The following is a 19,736-nucleotide window of genomic DNA, read 5'->3' as shown; positions in this document are numbered from 1 at the left end:
TGTTTGTAAACCTAACTTTCAGGGAAACCTCTAGGGGAAAAAAAACCCTGTAGGTCACTCAAGAAACAAAGCAAATAAATAGATACATAATGGTGAAACCAGACAGTTCAAATTGCACGATTAAACAGTCAAAGGAGACTGTAAAGAGTAGATAAAGATGTGTGTAGGCTTATAACAGCTGGTAGTTTTCTGACTATTGAAATGAATTGTCTTTCAGTATCCAGAGTGTTGAATACTGAAACTTATGGTTTTAGTTAGCATGACTAGAAAATTGCACAAAAGGGAACATTTGAAACGATGAGGCGAGGGGAGGAAAATGAGAACCAGTAACAAGAAGATAAATTCTATTATTATATTACCCATTCCTTTCACAAAATGCCTCCTACTGAACTCCATGCTATTGGAAATCTATCCAAGCTCATGTTTGCTAACTGACAAAAAATATCACACAAGGATCCTCTTTCTAGACAGATCTTTGCTAAATGGGTATTCTTTATCTATGAATAATTTTATTTTACAGTTGTTTTGCTTGCAATGAGCCAACACACTATGGAGACATATCCATGAGTGAAAATAAGTTCATGTATCTTCATATATGACTACAGTCATGCAGAAAATAGCAATCAATCAGTCATAATAAATCTAATAAGAGAAATAATGCCAGAAATGAATGTAGTGCTATGAATTTTGTCACACTGTCTGGGTTTGTGATTCAATAGGATTTCACAAATTAAATAAGCTGGGGCCTAGTATAATAAAGTTGCATTCTTGCAGACAGATTCATTTACCAGATCCATCATGCAGGCGTCTCATGAGCCAGGTCTGGACTCCAGCCCTGCCATCCCAAAGCCACCAACATCTCAAGGATACAGGGAGCTAGTTACCTGCCTACAGCTGGTGATATGCTCTTGTCTTCTCTGTAATGCAGCTACTGTCAGAAGAGATGAAGCAAAAGCTTCAACCAAGTCTTCATTCAATTCAGAATAAGCATTATAATTATTTTTTAAGAAGGGGTGTAAGTGGAGGCGAGGCTGTTTTCAGTTTATCAGAAAAGTGCTGCTGTTGCACTGACTACAAGAGAGGGCGGTTGCGATGGTGACGTCCTGGCTAATCAGGGCACTAGATCCCCAGAGCACTCCCAACACAATCATTGGGGCTTCACCCAAACCCTCCCTTCAGTATCCACCTGGGGAAACAGCATTGGGTCTCCCTAAATTTTGCAGCAGCAACTAGATAATTCGTTCTCGAGGACAAACGTGCTTTGGGCAGAGTACTACATGTGGTATCCCAATGCAGAATAGATGCATGAACTCCCTCAACCACATTCTGCATGAAATCAAAATAGATAGCCTTTCATTTGTTCAGAAAACTGTCCTTCCATTTATTCACTGACAGGTTTCATCTGTATCTTGAAATTCTCCCAGCGTCATCAACTCAGAAAGTATATAGTTCTCATCTTCTGCCTCTTCCCGACAACAGAAGCCACGCTTAATTTTATTCTCTGTAAAAGAAATGGGAACAAGAATCTTGAGTACTGTTAGTCACCATCTTTTCAAGTTTGGGATCTCTAATGATATATTTTCTATAAGACTATCTATCTCATTTTTTGTAGTGCTGCAGTATCTCACACATGGTCCCAAAGCTGTATAATTTCTGTAGACTGCTTCTGTGTTATAAATAAAATATCCATGGTGAGATTATAGAAAAGAAGAAATCCCAGTATTTATCAACACCTCTTCCCCAAGGTCCTTGAAGATACTTAAGTATCTAAGTCCTGTTATAAACACACTAAATCTAATACAAAGACTAGAAAAGCTACAAGGCAAATATGAAGGTCAAAAAATCAGAGTATATTTAAGACAAATGGTCATTTAGGTTGATGCATTTGCACCGTGTTGGCTTAGGGCCCACAGTGGGATGCCAAAAAGGACAGAGCATGCTGAGGAGGGTTTTTAATACGCTGACTTTCCAAATGCATCCCCAGGTCTTCCCAGCTCATTCCAAAACTCAGACATACCAGGCTGTTACTAGCGTAACTGAAGCCAGCGCACTAGCAAATCTGGTGCCCTTTGTGACAAGTACCATCCCTAATACTAACTCTATATAGCTATCACAATATTTTTTATTAGATGTGCTTTACCTAAAAAGAAGAGTCATTTTGGAGAGGAAAAAAAAAAAAAACTTTAGGAACCGACTTCAAAAGTCAAACCCAACCCCAAACCTTCATAGGGTATTTTATAAATCACACCAAAATGTTCAAATCACAGTGTATATTTTTGGAAATTAAAAACACTTATGTGGTAAAAGTTAATTATTTTTTGCAGTAACATCAGCTGGCCTAATTTAAAACAATGATGTCTAATAGTTCCCATTCATTATGCAGGGATGGAATTCAATATATAGTGAGATACCATGATGAGTTACCTGAACCATTGGAGGCTATTATTTATATCTTTTTTTCCAAGGCCTGATACCTCTGTAAATATATATCTCTGCATTTTGTCATGCATGTTGGATCAACGTGCAGATGGGCTGCCTCTGATAAAAAGTCCTTTTTCTTCTGGAAGAGATTCAGAAAGTGTCATTAACCCACTCTCCACACTATAATCACTTGGTGCTCCAGTATGGCACTAAAGCTACGATGCCTCAAAGAAACAGAAAAAATCAAGGTTGTTATCACTTGGGACTATTACAAGTCACAAGAGTGGAAGTGCTTTTTAGCATGCTATGCTATCCACAGATTCTCCCAGATTTCATTTACTATACCATCCGTTATTTCTGTATGATATAATATTATTCATTGTCCTAGATCTTTGTTCTAGATGTCCTAGAACAAATCACAACAGTAGGAGACTGGTCCCATGGAATTCAGTGGAAATATTTACACTGTTTGGTTTAAGACTGCCTGGGTTTGTTGCTACCTGTTTAGTAGCATTGAAGCATTTTGCTGCCAAACAACAGACATATTTCGCTTCTAAGTGTCTAGCTTTTAGGACTGAGATGTTTCCAATACTGATATGAATTTATGATTTGACTCCCTGATTTTCATATATATGTTGCAGCCATTCTTATTTAGATATTGTAATAATTCATTTCTCTCCTTATGTGAAAATTTCAATCGCTCTATTACATCATTTCACATTGTAAAGGCATTTTAAAAGAAAAAAAAAAACACCAACCTTGAGGAACTTGTCTTTAAATGTTTCAAAATTCAGTAAACAACAATGATCCAATCAGGGATATTAGCCAACTGGCAAATCAGTATCTTGTTGTTTTTAATGACAACCTTGCAGCAATTTGACTATCTCATCAAAAAATCTTCCCGTCCTCTTGGAACAATTTCATGTGCCTTTAACAGGCGGTCTGGATCTATCTGCAGCTTTTCTAACCAGAGCTGGCCTTTGCTATTTCAGTCCCCTGAAGAATGGAAACGCATCCACCCTCTCCTCTGTATCCCTATAATTTACTGCGCTCACCAATTAGAAACCTCTGACTGAAATTGTGAAAGGGGAGACACACAGTCTTTATGTAGATGGAAAACCTAATAATGTAAATTTGAGTGTATTCCAGGAACAGAACAAGCAAATAAAAAAAATTGCCCTCCAAGTGAACAGTTCAATTTTTTGTAGTTTTGGTGCAGTGTCCCCACATCAGCAGAGACATACACGTTTTGCATGTGCCTCTTCAAGAAGACCATGCCACCAGGGGTTATTCCACACTCATCCTGGGGGAAAACAGTTTACTGAAAGACAAGAAATTGCCTTTTTGTTGCTTTACTTGTTTATTTTGCTAATACTAAAGGCAGCTAAAAGGGGAGGTTTGTCCAGCAGCTCAGTTGTAATTCAGACAGTGGACACCCCACCCCAGCCCAAACTGAGTCCCCTGTTGTGGCTGGGGACCCAGTCCTTCCAGAGGCCCCGGTACTGGGCGCCTCCCTCAAAGGCAGCACAAGCTTCCTCACTCCTACTCGTGGCCTCGGTAACCAAAGGGGCTTTCAGGTTTAAGAACAGAGTTTCCCATTGATTAGGATTTTCAAATGAAGCCCCAAATGAATGAAAGTAATAGCAGTCATGCAAGCTGCCATACGAGCCGAGACATACATTATCTCTTAGACCTTTCTGTCCACACTCACATCCTCTGTATCGCTATTGCTGCCCTTGGGGTGCAAGGGAGAGGCTAATGACTGTTTTCACAGTTCACGGGAAAAGGATTAAAGCTACATTTTGGGTAGATATTACTTTTTTAATTTTCAGAGAAACAAAGAAACCTGAACTGATCATACACCAACTTTATCTTGCTTTGCATTCTGTACCATGGTCTTCTGTAAAGTTACTCCTGAACAAGACTTTGTAAGTAAGTGAAGAGAAAATTGGGACAACTGTCTTTAGGCAAAAGGAAACTGAAACCCTAACAGATTATAAGCAGGGATTTATTAGAGCATCTTATGAAACAGACAACCTGTGTATACCTACTGGTTTTCGCTGGGATAGAGTTAATTTTCTTCATATTAGCTCACGTGGTGCTCTTCTGGATTTGTGACCAAACCAGTGTTGATAACACAGTGATGTTTTAGTTAGTGCTGAGCAGTGATTACACAGTGTCAAGGCCTTTTATTTCTGTTTCTCACACTGCCCTGTCAGCGAGGAGGCTCGGTGTGCACACAAAGCTGGGAGGGGACACAGCTGGGAGAGCTGACCCCAGCTGACCAAAAGGATATTCCAGACCATATGGGATCATGCTCAGCAATAAAGCTGGGAAGGGGAGAGGGAGAGAGGGAGAGAGGGAGAGAGGAAGGGAGGGAGGGAGGGAAGCTGGCCGTGGCTGCTGTTGATGGGGGACAGCATCAGTTGGTTGGTGGTGAGCAATTTGGGGTTTTTTGCATCACTAGTTTTCTTGGTTTTGTTTCTTTTCCTCTTTATTGTTGTTTTTTGTTCTTTTATACTTTTTATTACATTGTCTTTATCTCAACCCATGAGTTTTCTCACTTTTACCTTTCCAATTCTCTCCTCCATCCCACTGGGTGGGGGAGTTGAGAAGCAGCTGTGTGCGGCTGAGCTGCCCACGGGGGTTAAACCTTGACACCATTGTATTAGCCCTGTACATGGAATCAAGTCTTTTTCAAAGTATTTTTAGGATGGGGGCTTGAAAATAGGAATCAAAATGCTAGAAATTTGAGTTTTCATCAACTTCTGTATTTAAAAGTGTCAGAACTGTGCTAATTACTCTTAACTGTAAAGGATTGTCTTACAGTCATTTTGCATGCTAATGGCAGCTATTTATCACTGTTGAAAAATTTTGTTATGTGACTTATCATTGTAAAAAAACCCATAACTAATCATGTTGGACTTTTCACTGTGCTTTTTTTTTCTTTTTATATGCACTTAAATTGCTGTATCTTAGGTTAATGAAGGGATTTTTTTTTCCTGGATACATTATTGATGAGAAATTCAGCATTTATGCCTGCTAAAGGTCATGGTAACATTATGGAGTTTTTCATTCTTGATCCAGTCTTTAAGCCAACAAGGGCAGCAACAAATTTTGTAAGACCATTAGCAAGCTGAGAAACAAAGCAATAGCTGCACTTCCATTTAATTGGCATTGGGTTCTTTCTAGATTAAAAAGTATGCCTTGGAGCCTGAATGTATTACACATATTTCATGATTTTTATAGTACTGATTGTAAGAACAAAATAATGATTGCTGTCACCTCCCACAGTGTGTGTGTATGCACTCTGTATCATACATGTGTCCCAGGTGGAAGACAGAGTAGTAAGGAAAATAAATTTGCTTAAAAACAAAGATTTCTCTTCTTTCACCCTTCAGTCTAGTGCAATGTTGCAGATAATAATGCCTGGAAAAAAGTCTCCTTTGTGATCCATTTGAAAACATACATATTTCTGCTTTCTTTTATGTTGCAGTTAAATATTACAAATTTTCAAAACTGAGTATCATTTGAAGCAGAGGCCTTGCATTTTCTAACTGAAAATCAAAGAGACTGATGGAGGAGGACAGAAGGAAAGTATGCAGAGTGGGAAGAAAGGAGTGAGTTTTTCAATAAAGCAACGTTCTGGTCTGAGATTTTTCTGTGACTCATTTGTTTGGAGACACAACAATAAAGTAGGACAGTGGGATGCTGAGATGCTAATCAGGAATAGAGACTGTTCTTCCCCACATGCTGCAGTGTCACTGCAGTTCTCCTCTCATCTCTGGAATTCAGTCCTTAAGACATACTTTCATTTGGGCGATATAAAAATAAGTCTTAAATTACAGCCTTCACCATGGTAGTTGTCTGGTTTTTGTCATCCTAAGTTTTATAACTTGATGGTCTTCTTCCTTCTGTGTATCTGTCACTGTCTTTGTTCTCGCTGCGACATGGGGGACAGCATTATCCCTTTTTTTTTTTCAAGCTTCTTATTCCCAGACCTAATAATGTCTCTTCAATATCTGCTGTACTATGATGGGATGTGACCCAGGATCAATCTTTTATCTGCTGTCTTGGAACTGATGAGGTGTTACAGAGGCACCCAATATCACACAGGCTTTATAATGCCCAAATATGCCCAGCTTATCCTATCCTATTTGTAGTGATTTTGGTACCAGCGTCTTTTCTAATATCTCTTTATTCATTAGTTTTTAATTTATTGTCAAATATTTTGCTCCAAGAGCTGCACTGAATGTTGCTCATTTTTACTTCCATCTTATTATTTTATGTCACAAGTCATTTTTTATTATGTGTTTTTACTTACACAGATTATAGGAACTTAAACTCCCAAGGTACTCTTTCAATGGTTGTAACCAGAGTGGCTTGAGTGGTGACTGATGTAAACTAATATACAGTAAAGGATCAAAGGAAAATAAGCACGCAGAATGAGTTGAGCAGAATTTGTTTGTATTTCCACACAAATAATTCCTTGTATCAGCTGCCTGTCTGGCAAACTTATGTGCCTGTATATGGGAAAAACAAACTGAGTAGGTGTCCGAAATCACACAATAGAAATAGCTGCTCTGATTTTAAAGCTGATCTCCTAATGATCTTTCTATGCGTCATAGTTTAGCTGCAGTACTTTCTTTCCCCTATTGTATTGGCAACTGTGGAGAGGACCTGTTTTCTGTTCGCCTGCAAAAAATACAATCCCAGCAACTAGTGGAGGTCCAAGCCAAAGATTTCCACAAAACTCAGCATGTACACTACTTAACTGGAAAACAAATTTTTGTCAGATACAGCAAGGAAAAACTTGAAGGATAAGTGAAAGGTCCAAATTGTCCTGGACGTAGAAGTTCACATCTATCATTCACTGATCTTCCATTCCAGCTGTTTCCTTGTATAGCAGATCGCATGTCCTTTTTGCACAAACCCCAAAGCCGGGCAGAGGTGCAATAACTGCAGGTGAACGTTGTGCTGGGCACTGCCCCTGGAGCATGGGTAGCTGACCTGATGCTGGGTGTGAAAAGGGCTTGGGAGAAGACTGGGAAGCTGCTCTGCTCCGAGCTCCCAAATATTTTGCTAAATACTACAGCTTTGTTCTAGGAAAGAGAACTATAGATTCAAGGGAAAACAAGAAACTAGCCATGGCTCTCTCGTCATAACTGTTTGGTGCCGGTCCTGTTAAATTTTCCCAGATCAGGTTTATGGTTTGGGACTAGGCTAAGGGTTTATCTGGACATTCCCAGTATCTCAGACATCGGGTTTCTCCCTGAGATCCATATTTCTGACAGCTTCCCACACTCTGGGGCAGCAGCTGCACCATGCTGCCATAGTCTTATCACAAGACCATCAGTAAGAATGAGGTCTCTCAGTCAAAGTCAACAGTGAAGTTATGAAGCAGGAGAAATCACTTTTCCTCTGAAACCTGTACAATTTCTGTAGCTTAACTTTAACAGACCACAGTTGCCATTTGAAGGAATGGATGAAGAGTGGGGCAGGAGGGATGATGTTGGTATTAGTGTGAAGAACACCACAGCTGTTCTGTACGCAAGGAATGTCGCTGTTGTACCCTTGTCAATCATTTAAGTAGGGACAATGAGTCAGCTGGTGGTCTCCTAAAAACTTCTTTCATTGCTGTACCTTTAGTTTCCAGCATGACCAAATGTGTGCTATAGGATTCTGCAGCTGAGACTTGTTCCACAGCCACACGGTGCATCGCACCGGCAGCTGTGGGAGCAGATCCTGATGGTGGTGGCGGAGGTAACGTCTTTCATCCATAATGTGACATTTTTGGCAGACCAGTTTCAATTATGGGGATGTCTCAGAGCAAGAACCTCAATTAAAATTTGTGGATGCAATAATATTTATACTGTCATCACCAGGATATTTTTTCTGAGGTTATTTTCAGAAGTTTGTTTAACATGCGTTGTTAGGAAATCAGCTCAGTGGGAGAAGATGCTTCCTGAAGGTGCAGAAAGAGATTGAACAGCACTGATTTTCCCCACTGCTAATGCAAAGCTTCTTCATTGCTCACATTACTATCTAGCAGTTAACCTAGCAACTATATAACAGGAAGGAGGCTGGAGTCAATCAATTAACATTGATTCCTATGCAGCATAAGCCTAGCAAATAGTACATTTTGTATTTGTGAATATTTGTCTATTGCAGAGGAAACAATCAAGGCTGTAAATAATAATATTTTTCAATGATTTCTTTTGTCTAGGAAAAAACTCATTAAAAATATTAACAAATTCTCAAAGAGTTCTAGATATCTGACATTTCACATAGTAGTCAGTTGAGAGGAAGTGCTTATGTGAAATTAAGTTAAAACAGCTACAAGTCTAGACATTGTTATTATAAATTATGCAATAAATAATGTTACTATATTGTCATGTTTCCTGTCAAAATTATTCTATAAATCCTTCTCTTTTTAATAGAAATTTTTGACAAAGTGAAACATTTTATGGAATACTTTACAGAAAAATATGGATGTCTCATTAGGAGACCAAACCACTCCAAATGAAAAAATTCCTGGATCAAAAAAATAAATTCTCCCAGCTTTCATTTTGTGACAAATAAACAGCAGGGAAAAGAATAAGCCTTTCTTTCTAGACTAGCCAAATTAGACTTTTATTATGCCTCTTTCATTTGGGCAAGCAATCTGTCCAAATGTGGTCTGGAAATCCTATTTGCAAATGTCATAAAAATATATTTGATTTCCAAAGCTGCAGATATCTATTATTAAATATTTGAAGTTTGTAATCAGTAGATCCCACGCAAAATCTTTTTTCCCATTTCTTCCAACAGAATAGTGAGCGTATCTAGAAAACCCACCTCCTTTCTCAGGAAATGTCCAAACATTTTCCATATTAAAATACTCCATTTATATTTCTAGCAAAGAAACTTTTCCTTTTGTTTTACTGTCTTCAGTAAGAAGGCAGTAGTTGTAAGTCTGAAGCAAATTCAGTGTTAAACAGGCTATCATAGACTAGCTGAAATGTAAAGAACAAGAGCTTTGGTGCTTCTAATAAAACCATTAACTAATAACTACATATGCTCCCTGTAACAACACTAATTACTTCTGCTTTCAGAAGTAAAAATGGATCCATGCAAAAAATGACTGTGCAGATGCAGCCTCAGGTGTGAAATTTTAGAATCTGTTTACTTCTTTTAAATTGTAATCATGACTTTTAATTTTATTTTTTAAATTTCTGTGCATTTAAATGTAGTTTAGTGTATAAGTATGTGCATAATGATCCTAAGATGAAATTATTCTTTTCTTGTAACTGCTTCAAGTTAACTTGAAGAGACTAACAATAAAATAATTCATCCCAAATGGTTTTTGTTTTTGTTTTTTTTTCCAAAGTTGCTAAACTTCCCAAGTAGGTTCTAGGATGAAATACATTTACTTTATCTCTTCCATAAGAGCAGCACTGCACTAGCATTACTGGGATACTGCTACATCTGAGAGGGTCATTTATCTTTCCCTGCCATAATTTGCAGGTTTGATGTTTCTTCTGTGCAACTACAAGCAAGCTTTCCCATCTGTTCTGCAAAGCAAAAGCTTGGAAGTTGACTCTTAACTTTTATGAGCTCTCTCTGTAGTTACTGAGTTACAGTTCCACTAGAATCCCTATTTTATCCACGAAAAATAGGGAGTGAAAAGTTTGCTTCACTTCAGTTTTGGTTTTCCCTCTTCCTTCCTCACGTGGCTCAGAGTTTTGCCTGGGCACTGAGTCAGGGCTACCCCCTGGGTCTGCCTCCATCAGGCCACCCCGCAGAGCTGGATCGTGGTCCAGCCTCCCTCTCCATGCACAGCACCCAGCAGCTCTGCCTGTCTTGCCTTCCCGCTGAGCCTTTGCAGCTGCATCCAGCTTCTTGACTTTTACTTTGTTTTCAACACCAATTCCAACATTAGAATCATAGAATCATAGAATCGTTTAGGTTGGAAGAGACCTTTAAGATCATCGAGTCCAACCGTCAACCCAACACCACCATGCCCACTAAACCATGAAATAGTTAAATGGTGCAAAGCTGAAACAAGTAGATAGTTTTCATGCCGGCCTGTGCTAAACCTGAAAATTACAATGGTTGCAAGGCAAAATTAACCCAAATACAGTGCATCAGGCTTTTACAGGTTGGTAGCTGTCGAAGTCTAAAGACAAAATTAATGTTGACCTGATCGCGAAGGGGATTGAATATTGACAAAAACCCCTGTGGAGTCAGTGGAATTTCAGCAGTCCTAAAGACCAAAACATAATGCGGTGTTCTGACCAAGGCAATATCTGACCATAAGAATTCCTGAAATTAAACATTTTCATGACAAAAAGACAAAGAAATCACCATTTGGACCAGCTTAATTATGTCAAAGCTGTGAGCATAGCCAACCTATTCCTATACACTTTTCCCCCACATGATGTTTTCTAGTGATTTTTAATTAAAGTGAAATTAATTTAAAACATGACTCAGAGCATTCACTGAAAGCCTGTAACAGCAAGGCCTAGTAGCACGCTTTCCTCATTTTTCCTGGCTTTGAAAATCGGCTTTCAGTTGCTTTAAACTTTTCACAAAACACAAATTTTTGAACAGACAGGTGGAAGCACCAAATAGGCAATTTGTGCACCTTGAGAGCTCCAAAAAATGTGGTCCTTAGTTAAAAAAGAACAAAGCTATTCTGGAAAATGGCTTTTAGTTGTCTGTCCTGAGTACTTCAAAATGGGCCATGAATTATTCTAAAAAATCTTGGGTTTTTATTCCCTGGAAACCCGCGAGCCCTTCCTTGGTGCACGATCTGGGCTATGTTGTGATTCCTAGTGTCTGGGTTTTACTTTCCTTTTTGATTTTTTTAAGGTCTGCTTCACAAACATAAGACTAGTATGTTATGACAAAGAAAAACTAGATGTCAAAGATTAATCCATGGGCTGAAGATCTCTTGGAAATGTGTATAAGAATAAGACTGTTTTAATAACACAGTGATATGTTTGTTAAAAGACTTCTCGGGGTTTTTTAACTGGGACTATATTGGTCAAATGTTTGGGGGACTTTTTCAAATGTTCAGACATGACATTGATAAAGAGTTGTTTCTAGCACTGAACGCCAGCCAGCAGGAGCTGGCTCCATACCCCTGCTGCATGGTTTTACCATATCTAACATAATGGAGGAGCTGAATCATAACATCATACTTTGAGACATGTCGAAGTAAGGACATCTGATTCAAAGTATTGTAAGGCAAGAAGGGTAAGACAGACTAGTGATTTGTTCAGGGCAGTGCCACCAAAAGACAACCCGAAATATCACTGAGTCCAGCTCAGCCACAGAGATGTTGGAAAAGGACTGAATTTTAGATTTTATGTAGAAGGTAAGTCTCAGGATACAAGTAGTTGGATAACAGTCAACCCATAGGGTTGATGGGATGGATTAATTTTGTTATATGATGTTTTGGAGACAAAACACTACTGAAAAATTATGCAGTAAATAGGACATTCATATTTCAAATAGACTACATGGAGACAAATTGGAAGATTAAACACTAAGGTTTGTTTTAAGCGAAATATGACGCTGCTTGTACGTATAAGTGCTAGAACAGCTATACAGAGAATAAATCAAATCGAGATATGCCCTCTCCTGACTACTGCTTTCTATGTGGTTGAAAGTTATTTTTTTATTTTTCAAGTATCTACCACTGGTCCATTGTGGACCTTGACCACAAACTTTTTAAAAGTTCATGAATCATGCATTTAAAATAACTGTGCAAATGGATTTTTGTGCTGAAAAGTCTTCGTTGGTGAGAGATTACTAATGGAAATTTTGTACCTTCAATTGATTATCTGTTTCTTTGGTGATTGAGTGGCTGTAGTTCATAGCTTGCAATAAACATTTATTGTTTCCTACATCCATTTGACTTTTTGCTCTGTTTTTCTGATTAAAAAAGTTAATGGATATCAAATGAAAATGCAACTAAAAAAATGAGGCAAATATCAATAATATATGCATTTATACATTTGCATTGTGCATATTCAAACCATGGAAAGGTCTCAAGTTGTTCCAATTGTTATATGACAGATTTTCTGCAATTCGATACCCTTGTGAACACACCTGAATGTGCTGCATGTGCTGAGAAGGGCGTTGAGGGGCTGTCTTCAGCCACCTTGGAGAGGGACTGCTACTGCAGATGGACACTCGCTGCACAGCACCTGTTTCGATGGAAAATCTTGCTCTACTCTTCCTTCACAGGCAGAAAACACAACTTGAGTGCTATGTGATTTCACCATCATGTGCCACCTTGCAATAAGCTGGTGCTCTTATTCTGTTATTTCTGAGAGACGACATGCCCTTTGACCAAGAATGGAGATAGGAGAAGTATCCCACATACTTCCTCTCTCATCTCACAGCCCTTCAGGGACTCTTAGGGATTCACTATGGCTAGTTGAGCTCATGGGGTTTAGTGCCACCTCTAATTAAATTTAAACAAGTTAAATCACAGCCTTTCATGTCCCCTAACATGAATCAATCTAATTCTGTTCTGGGATTTTCTAACAAGTTTGTGAATTGAATTGATTTTTCCTTTTCCTATTCATCTGCATAGTTACAACAATAAGTTTAAAGTGAGTTAGTGCTGTGAGCTGGGTTAGAAATTTATTTTCATACAATTTCTGGAACTAGACTGAAAAATGCTCAGCATCTTCAGAACCAGGTTTTCAAAACTTAAAGGAATTGAAAGAACTTGTTCTATTGTTGTGTCCAATCCCTCTGCTGTTACAAGCAGCCATAGTATGTGTGGCCTCTTTTCCTGTTTAGCCAAAACAACTGGCCAGATTTTCAAAATAAAATATTGTATTGGGAGCCATTTAGCACAGGTTTGCCTCTGATAGCAGAGGAATCAATGACACCAGGTTTTTAACTCCATGAGTCACAGGCCTGAGACAGAAAGAAATAACCAATATTTAGAGAACTTGGAATGAGAACCAGGACTTTCAGGCAAAACCAGAGACTGAAAGTGTTATGAAAAAGAATCAGGACAGTGGCTGGAGAGACCTGGATGTACTCAGAACTGGAAAGGAAAAAGGATTTATTTTTTTTTTACACAGAATCATTGAAAAAAGATTTATTGTGCTTTTCCTTTTGTGTGGCTTAAAATTCCTGCAAACTTAAACCAGTACCATGCACTTTTCAGCAGTCACTGCATTCATTAAAGACCAACTGTCAAGTAAAACTGTAGCAGCTCTGGCCATGCAGTTGAGTCAGGCTCCAGGCAGCTGTTGTGCAAGTTATGATGAAGATCCTTTACCAGGACTGAAATGAGGGTGCTGTTTTTGTTATACATGTCAAATTGTCCCTTCCTGAAATCCTTCTAGAGAATGCTGTAATCCCTTAGTTTAACCCTGAGCTTAAGTTAAAATACCTAAATCAATGAAAGGATACTTTTTGGTTGTTTTGGAATCTAAATTCCCTCCTAGTTTACTTAACTGTTTGGTAGAAAAATGTTTCTTATTTATTGTCTTTTGCATTTGATGTAGAGGAGTAAGACGTGTAAAAGTGACTTGACTTTTTGAAATCCTGATAGTTTGGGGGGAGCATCCAACATTATCAGATTTTTCCCTTGTTCCAGCCTTTAGCACTCTCAGTGAAAGCAGTGGAAAATCTGACTTTACTAGGAAAGAAAGAGATCAATATTTCAAATTATTTATTTATATAGTTGGCTATCTTGAAGGAAATCAAGCTGTAGTTCCAAAAAGCTTCATATTTCTTACTGACAGCTGATCAGATACTTGCGGTGAAAGCCATTAGCAAATCCCATGTGCAGTATTCACCATTTGTGTGGTGTATTTACCATTCTTTGCAAAGCAGGTGGTGGAAGGGTAAATAATTTGCCTTACAGAGCAATCCGATAGACTGTTTTTCATTAAGTGTAGAGTTACACAAGCTCTTACAGAAGGAAGACAAGTTGGAAACGGAGTTAAATCTCCAGGGAGAAAGTCACTGCTCCAACAGGAGAGACATTTTCAGAACTTTTCTGAAACACGAATGTGAAAATCTCAATGCCCCAGATGCATGAACTTTCAGTTGCCATATGGATTGAGTTCACCACAGCCTGGATTTTATAGAGGTGTGAACAAGTGTGGCACAATGGTTGGACCATAAAATACTGCTAAAGGTTCTGCTGCTGCCGATCCAAAGTCTCTAGCTTAGCTACAGCTAAAAAGTGCCCCATGTCGGGGCAAGTGCTGTACGCAGCAAGTGGGAAACGTGTTCTGCCCAAGTTCAATGCACCTCCTCAACCAGCTGAACTCCACGTATCCCCCATCAGTACAAGATCAAGAGAGCAATGTTATCTGAGAGAAAAGTGTCCTTCTAGGCTCTTTTCTTCCTTTTACACTGAGCCTCTGGCTGGCTCCTAATGGAGATTAGGTGACAGCTGTCATCTAAAAGAGTGGCACTGTGAAAACCTAAGGTGTGGGTGAGGTGTCCAATGTCACCAGCAGGAAATGATGTGAAGAAAGGCTGCATCTAAACCCTCTTGAAGAGCAATCTAAAGGACAGAGTCCCCTTCAGACTAATTAGAGAGGAGAGTATTCAACCTGTAAGAAACATCCTGGAAGAAAGCACAAAGAGGTTTACTAAAGAGAGGAAGGGACTGAAGGACAGTGCCACTGGCATGGCAACATTGACTTTTCAACTCTGTCTAGGAATGCAAAGTTTGATTCTGATGTGGAGCAATCCATGAAACATTAATGAAGAAAGCATCACTGCTACAGCCCAAGTCATAAGCTTTGGGCTTGCACATGTAAGAAAACCCCCAAACATGAAGTTTATTTGCAGTTCTCTGTACCTGCTGGCTTTAGGGCACAGAAGCAGCACATAGTCTGTGAGCTCCGTTACCCTCCCTTACAGAGCCCCATGCAGCTCCAGCTGGGACATGGGTCCCTGCTGTCTGCGCTGGGAAGGGACATCAGCACAGATGGCACTGAACCATCACCTGTCTGAATATTGTCTATCACCCAAGACAAAGCAGAACTGGCTGCACCAGTTTATTCTGCCAGAGGGAGGAATCTGCAAAATTATTAGGTGCAGAAAACAAAGCAATATCTTTGAGCATAACTATCCAAGCATTCAACCCTAGATAAAAATTACCAAGTTGTCCTTGGAAAAATTAACAGTGAAGTCTACCTAATTGCTAGGTCCTTGGTCAAGAGTCACATTTAAACTTGCGCTGAGTTCTGAAGACAACTTGATTCAGTTCATGTGATCAAGCAAATGACGGCATAGAAATATTTTTTTTTTAAAGAGATTATAAACAATATTGCAGCAAAAAAACCCAAGAGCCAGAATGTATTCTGGTGATGCTGGAAGACATATATATATGGAACGTGTTCATTTACATGAAAGAAAAATTGCTGCAAAAACATTACCAATGAATGATCTCTGTGTACAGACTGAAGTTTCAAAAAGAAAAATTTTGATCGCTTGTGACATTTCAATACATCTGCTATCTGTGTTTTCAGATTTCTGTCTGCAACTCAAATGGTAAGGCAAGTCGAAAATGTGGCAGGAGCAGAAAGCAAAGTGCCTCTTTACTCTTGGGACTCCTCCACAGGAATGCCTCCTCTAACAGTAGAATCCCTGGAGGGGAAAGAGAAGGGGGAGAGGACGGTAAGCAGCAATTGCTTCATTTATCAATTTAAAATAGTGACATTTATTCAGCACATAGCTATTAATATTTTAAAATTTATTATGGCTTCCTCATCAAAACAAATTATGAAGTATTTTTGCTGTGATCATGAGCTTTTCCTGACTCTTGTCCTTTATTTGGATGAACAGTCTCATTTCCCAGGGAAGGTAGTTGGAAGAATGGGAGCAAGAAAGTGTGAGTTTTTCTCATATAAAAGACTAGGAATCTTTAAAAGAAAGGAAACAGCAAATTATTATGACACGCAGGAGCTGAAACTAGGTATGCCTACAACTGAGTTTAGGAAAAAAATTCTAAAGAATTTAAAAGAAACTGGCTGGAAGAAAATTGTCATCTACATCTTGCTGAACTGCTGATACTGAGTTCTACAGCTGAACCGATCTTTAGATTTGTTAGCAGAGTTTATTTATTTTGTAGCTTAACTAGATTTAGTTGCTTAGTTGCTTTCCTGCTCAGGGTGAGAGCACTGTAATATTTGCCCCCTTTATATTATTTGCCCCCCTCTACATTTGCTTTATAGCATGTCTTTATAGGATATCTCCTCTTACTCATTTTCTCTCTAAATGAAACAATATTTCAATTTCCTTCCATAAAGTAGCCTTTCTGTAATTCTAATAACACCGCTTGTCTGTTTGTGAACCTCTTTTATTGCTGTCATATCCTTTTCTGAGATAGAATAACAAGTGAGCCAAATATTCCAAAGAAGAGCCTATAATTGATCCTCGTAATGACAGTATAATATTTTTTTGTTCTGTTTTCTAGCTCATTTTCACATAGCATTCTTTCCAGAAATGCTTTGAACTTGAACAATTATTAGAGCAGAAGACATGAGTGGCTCACATTTCTCTCCCATTGTACAGCAGCCTGATTTTTTTCAATAATTCAATTAACTGACAGCTGTATTCCCTTCCTCCAAGCATTCTGACCTCTCTGAAGGTGCTCAGAGCTTTCTCTAAGTTATTTACAGCTCAAATGTTTGTTCCTCAAATATTCATGCTGAAGTTGTCCATGCTGCATCACAAGATGCATGCGAATCTCTTCTTTCTCAGCAGCTCCCATACAGTCACTTCTCATAACTTTCCAAGAATAATTAAAAACAAGAAAAACCTGAGAACAAAAACAAGGGCTTGTGACATTTCAGGTTGACTTTCCATTATAGTTCTCTGAGGGGCTGCAAATGTGTCAGATTAACTTTTTTACTAACTTCTTTCACCATCTGTGAGGAGGAGACAAAAGTTCCCATCAAATGTTCCGAAAGATGTGAAATATTATTTATACATAATAATAAAAGATTATTTTTGAAAGGAACGGTCCCAAACATATCCTCCTCCCCCTTAAGCTGGAAGCCAGTACCCAGAGACTGACAATATCCACGCCAAGGGACAATCTATGTGCTTGTCTCGTGCATGTCTCCCCACCTCCCAGCCACCGACCGCTTTCCTTGGCACCCAGCCAAGTCCTCTTTGCAGGTGTCAGTGCCTGTATACCGTGGTGCTGCTCCTCTCTTTTCCCCTCTTGCTTCCCTTCTCCTTCCTGCCCTTTGCCCTTCAGTAGCCCTCGGCTCCTCGTCCCCATCTCTCCCTTCCCACCGCAGGGTCCCCTGCCTTCTCCCGCAGCAAGCTGCACCGTCTCCTGTCCCCTTCGCCCCTGGGGACTGGGGGCGAAAGCGGCTGGGGAAGGGGATCACGCCTGCACCCTGTCCCTTCCATCACTCCTGCTGAGCTTGGGGCAGGCTGTGTCCCGGTCTTGGCATAAACCCACCTGCAGATATTCCCCAGAGAAAAGTTTAGCCTTTTTATTTTTGCAATCCCTTTAGCCTTTTGTTCCCCCAAGACTTGCTTATTCAGAGAGTGCACACAGCTAACACAAGTAGCAATGCTTTGCTGTAGACTTTTGCAATTCATTGCATCCACTGCCTTTTCAAAATTCTCATGGTATAATTCTTACTGTTTTTCCCTCAGGTAGGAATTTTATAATTCTCTTAAAAGCAATCAGGACAAATTTATGCTGCTTATTGCTTACAACTTTATCATTTTCTGTATAGATTTAAGGGCTTTTCTGTTGCCATTTTCCTTACAGACTGGAATTTTATAGATACATAAATATATTAAATATGTTTGTCGTAAAATATTGCCTACATTTCCTCACATGCTGGTGCACCTCTCAATTAAATGACTTATACAGACCAATGACCCAAAGGCACTTTATATGCAGATATATTCTATGTTCATCCTGCAGACCACCCACTGCCAGCAAATACAATTATAATTTTATAATTGGAGGAGAGCTGGAGGGATACCAGAGTGCGCGTGCACACGTGCGTGCATGTGTGCGCGCGTCTCGCTTGCTGTATATGTGTGTGTATGTACATATGTACGCATGTATAAAATGCACATGTGCACACTCACTGAGGGTGGAAAAAGAAAGGAAATCAAGTGAATTAAAATGTCCTGGGTAATACGATAACAGCACATTCAAAATGTAGCATACCGGCACCAAGTGCGCTGCAAATGACTATGAAGGTCCCCATTAAGTGCAAGACTGATGGTATTCCAAACCTCCTGCCCAGCCTGGCTTTGGTAGAGTGTTTAAAACACAGCAGTCAAGGAACAGGATGGGGGAAGGGTGGTGCAATGGTTCTTCCTCACCCACAGTCACACCTTTCTGTCACTTCATCTCTTTTACGCAATTAGGATGAATTAAGGAAATAATTGCAGGAGATTAAATAATAAGATTATATTCTGCCAGAATGTGTTTTTTCGAGGCTTTAAAAAGAAAGGCAATACAACAGCAGCAAAACCTGGAAATAATAGTTTTGAATGAAGAAGACACCTTGCTGTGATGTGATTTGTAGCAACAGCTATGATACAGTCACAATGACTAAGTGTTTGCAGTGCTAATAGGTGTTTACTCCCATACAGAGATGGCTGGGAATTTTTCATCAAAATGGGTTTCGAAGTAATCATGCTGGTTTTGTCTTAATTCTCAAATTTAATTTTCTTGAAAAAAATTAAATATGGCATAATTTTCCCGTCCTTTGTGAAAGGTCATCCTAACTTATTAGTCAATGTACTCTTTCTATTTGGTATCATATTTTTTTTTAAATATAGAAGTATTTCTTGTTTGCTTTGCAATTAAAACTGAACACTGGATATTTAAGAGAATAAAAAGGACGTGTTTAGTCTGAAAAATAAGATAAAATGTTTCAGGGAGGTAGCAGCTCTCTTTAGCCATGTTAAGAATAAAATCAAAGTAGGACAGCTCAACAGCATTAACGTGCACTAGTGTTATGCTAGTGGCTGCCATTTCTGACAGTGAAAAACAATGAAATAAGAGATGCAACTTTGAAGCTTGGAAACAATTTTGAATTTTTCCAAACAACTCAAAACCCAAATGTCAAGTTTCTTTATAAACAAATGCTTTTGTAGTGCCAGAAGGGGAAAGATACTTGAAGAGAGTGGAAATGAAAACTACAATTATTAATGTCACTATTTATTTTACATATATATTTTTAGACAGGCATTACACAATGAAGACCGATGTATTGCATAAAGTAGGTAACTACAGTTCCCATGTGAGCAGAAGAGACTGGAATACTTTCCCAGGCTTCACAGCAAAGCTATCA

This window comes from Harpia harpyja, chromosome 13 (assembly GCF_026419915.1).
Source record: "Harpia harpyja isolate bHarHar1 chromosome 13, bHarHar1 primary haplotype, whole genome shotgun sequence".
Classification (NCBI taxonomy): Eukaryota; Metazoa; Chordata; class Aves; order Accipitriformes; family Accipitridae; genus Harpia; species Harpia harpyja.
This window is presented reverse-complemented; position numbering follows the sequence as displayed.